Raw genomic sequence first — 4,043 nt, 5'->3', positions numbered from 1 at the left:
GTGAGTATTGGTTGAGACAACAGACGTCCAATGCTGTTCCAACAAGTAGAGTCCTATGTATTGTATATGACTCTGTCACCGTATGTTATGCACAGGGCCCACAGGCCAGGCCCAGAAGCCCTGTGGTCTGGAGACTCTAAAAGTAAAATGATAGCTTTCTGTATTTTTTAAAAACTTTTCCACTCCAAGTATGTATATATATGTGTGCAAACAGTGGGATGAAATGAGCCCTGACATGGCTTCCAGCATACCTGGCTGTGGAACCTGGGGCAAGTTACTTTACCTCTCTGAACCTGTCTTCTCATGTATAAAATGGGAATAGAGAGTCTAGAAGACTAATAGGATGGTCAAGTAACACAATGTCTGTGGGACTCCTGGTGTCAAGGATGTACTCCTCAGACCCTAGAACCTGTGTTCTTTCCCCTTTTCCTTAGCTTTTTGGGCACATTTAGAACCCCAAACATTCCTTTTGCAATTATAATAGTGACACCTAGTCATTGTAGAAAACTTGGAAGAATCCGAAAAACACAGAGAAGAAAATTAAAACCACTGGTCATATTACTACCTAAGAACCAACACTGTTAACATTTTAACATGACCAACTGCCAGGCTTTTTAGATATGTATTATTAGTGCTGGAAAAAAACAATCAGAATCATATATATATAGCTTTGTGACCAGTTTTTTTCACCTAATGCCCTATGGTAAGCATTTCCCTGCTCGATCAGCCTTGGAGAGCTTGACACTTAACTGCACAGTGCTCTAATGTATAGATTAGTACCAGTTTTCACTATTGTAAACAGCACTACAGTGAACATCCTTATTTATACATCTGTGCGTGTGTGTCTGATGATTTCCTTGGGACAAATTGCTAAATGTGGAATTACCAAATCTGATGAGATACATATTGCCAGTAAGGGATTTGAAAATGAGGAAGTATGGTGGAAGTAGTTTCCAAAATTTATTCTTTCATTCAATATGCATTTATTGAAGACTTACTGATGCCATATTCTGGGCCAGGCATGGGTGATACAACGGTGAACATTATAGAGCCATACCTGCCTCAGGTGAGAGGTAAGCAAGAAAGACAAGAAATTGGCCAAAGAGCACCAGGTTGAGAAGGGCTAAGATAGGCAAGGACAGGAAGGGAGAGATAGTGGTAGAGGCCAGTGAGAGTGTCCTGGGCTGTGACTCATTCTTTCTGGCTGGTTTCCAACACATTGTAAGCTCTCCCAGGGCAGAGCTAGCCCCAAACTGCCTGGGAGCCCAAAGATCCAGTCTCCCCCAGCCAAGACCGACCAGGATGGGTAAAATAATAGATCTGGCCAGATCTGTTGGGGTGTTTGTTGCTAATCCTTGTACCACCTTTTAATAGCTGTGAGGCTTTGGAATTGTACTCACCTCTCCAGGCCTGTGCTCTCTTGTCAATGAAATGGGGTGAGCAACAGTATCTATTGCATTGGGTGAACACAAAGTGAGGTGATGCATGGCAAGTGCCTGCCTGGAAGATAGTGCTCAGTAAATGGGGGTACTATTGTGGTTACGGGGCCGTTTTCCTACTTGTTTTATTCAGTGGGGAGTTGGGCTAGGTCAGTAATTTTTTTGTTTCTAGATTTTTTTTATTTGACAGAGAGATTGAGCACGCAAGCTCACAAACAGGGGGAAGAGCAGAGGCAGAGAGAGATGCAGGCTCTCTGCTGAGCAAGGAGTCCGATGCGGGGCTCGATCTTAGGACCCTGGGATCATGACCTGAGCCAAAGGCAGATGTTTAACTGACTGAGCCACCCAGGCACCCCTAGGTCAGTGGTTATTAAACTTGAGTGTGCATCAGAATCACCTGGAGGGCTTGTTAAAACAATTCCCTCGGCCTCACCCCCAGAGCTTCTGATTCAGTCTGTCTGGGATGGGGCCTTAGAATTTGCATTCCTAACATGTTCCGAGGTGATGATGATGCTGCTGGTCCAGGACCACACTTTGAAAACCAGTGGCTTCATTGAATGAGGCCATGGTTTCCTAGCTTGATACCTAGTCTTATTCTCTGCCCTCCATAATAGGAAAAAGTTCTCAGTGGGCCCTCAGTTCTCAGGTGGCAAGGTTTGTGTCTGACCAACTTCCACACATCCAGCACAGGCACCTACGCACGCTATTATGGGTTGAATTGGTTCCCTTCCCCCCAACACACACACAAAGTTGCTGAAGTCCTAACCTCTAGAACCTGTGAATGTGATAGTATTTGGAAATAGGGTTTTTGCAGATGAGATCAAGTTAAGATGAGGTCCTTAGCGTGAGTCCTGATCCCATGTGACTGGTGTCTTTATGAGAAGAGATCCAGACAGAGACGTGAGAGGAGAATACCATGTGATGATGGAAGCGGAGATTGAAGTGTTGCAGCTGTAAGCCGAATATTGGCAGCCAACCGCCAGAAGCTAGAAAGGCTGAGGAGTCTTCCCTTCAGGCTGCAGAGGGAACATACTGCCCACACTTTGATTTCAGACTTTGAGCTTTAATGTGAGATAATACATTTCTGTAGTTTTTTTTTTTAATATAAGATTTTTTTTCTTACGGGGCGCCTGGGTGGCACAGTGGTTAAAGCGTCTGCCTTCAGCTCAGGGCGTGATCCCGGCATTATGGGATCGAGCCCCACATCAGGCTCCTCTGCTATGAGCCTGTTTCTTCCTCTCCCACTACCCCTGCTTGTGTTCCCTCTCTCGCTGGCTGTCTCTATGTCTGTCAAATAAATAAATAAAAATCTTTAAAAAAATAAAAAAATAAGATTTTTTTACTTACGAATTTTATTTTTAAGTAATCTCTGCACCCAACGTGGGGCTCGAACTCACAACCCCGAGATCAAGAGTTGCATGCTCTACCGACTGAGCCAGCCAGGTGCCCCTACATATCTATAGTTTTAAGGCACCTAGTTTGTGGTAATTTGTTACAGCAGTTCTAGGAAACTAATGCTGTGCGGTATCTTTTTACAGACACCACTAACACAAACCTTTGTCAAATTCATACATTTCTTCATAGGCATTATGATTTCCCCCACCAAATTTGGGATGTGTTTTCTTTCATGCAGTCCATGACTGCACAGAGCATGAGAAGCTAAGCAGTGAACTCTCACCTGTTGCCTTTTGACCTTCTCACATTCCCTGGGTGTATTTTATCATCCCTTATATTTCACCTGTCCCACTGGAGAAGGAAATATAACAGCATAAGCACATGATGTGCTGGGAGAGCCTCATGCCTTTGTTTCCCATCAATTGTATTCCATGGGTGCTGGGTAGGGACCAGGGAAGTTATAAGAGGGTGTGCCCCTCCCTGATCCTGGGGACAGCACCCAGGGGAATTGCATCCATCATCTCACTGCATCATTACCATCAAACTGTCCCTCCTCCAATCCGCATCCCAGGGTGCCTTGGGGGCAGGGATCTGTGCTCACTTTCATCTTATTTCAGGCAATTATTAACCTGAAGGTACCTGTAGGGTCTGGGAGAGAGAAGGGAGAGAATCCTCATTTCTCTCCCTGCTGCTCTTCTGGCTTCTAGTCTCTCCCACTTTCTCTTGGGGTAACTCTCTTCCTTGGCACCCACCCCCACAGGGGAACCATCCTCTTCCTGAAAAGTGGCTCTTTACAGAAAGTAGAGGGCTTTACATTCCTTCTTGCTTTTTATACTCAAGGGCCTCACAACCTAGCCCCTCTGACTCTGCTGTCTCTCAAGCCTCCTCTGACCATGTCCTACCCTTCACCTAACTCCCCAGCCCACCAAACTTCCTTTAGACCCTCCATCCTACCAGGCCTGCTTGTCTCCCAGGAATGACACCTGCTGTTCCTTCTGCTTAAAACATGCTTCCTCGCCAATAGGATGTGAAACATTCCTGGAGAGGGAAGAAGGGGAGAGGGTAGAGTTCCTCTGTGCACCTTTCTGGACCCCAGCTTCCCTCTATTTATAGGAGGGCCACATTGTCCTTACTTACTGTCCCTCTCCCCTCTGGAGACTGTGAACTTCTCAAGAACAGGGCCGTGGACTTATTTGTCTTTGTATCCGA

The sequence above is a fragment of the Ursus arctos genome, unplaced genomic scaffold (assembly GCF_023065955.2).
Source record: "Ursus arctos isolate Adak ecotype North America unplaced genomic scaffold, UrsArc2.0 scaffold_19, whole genome shotgun sequence".
In the NCBI taxonomy this organism is placed as follows: domain Eukaryota; kingdom Metazoa; phylum Chordata; class Mammalia; order Carnivora; family Ursidae; genus Ursus; species Ursus arctos.
This window is presented reverse-complemented; position numbering follows the sequence as displayed.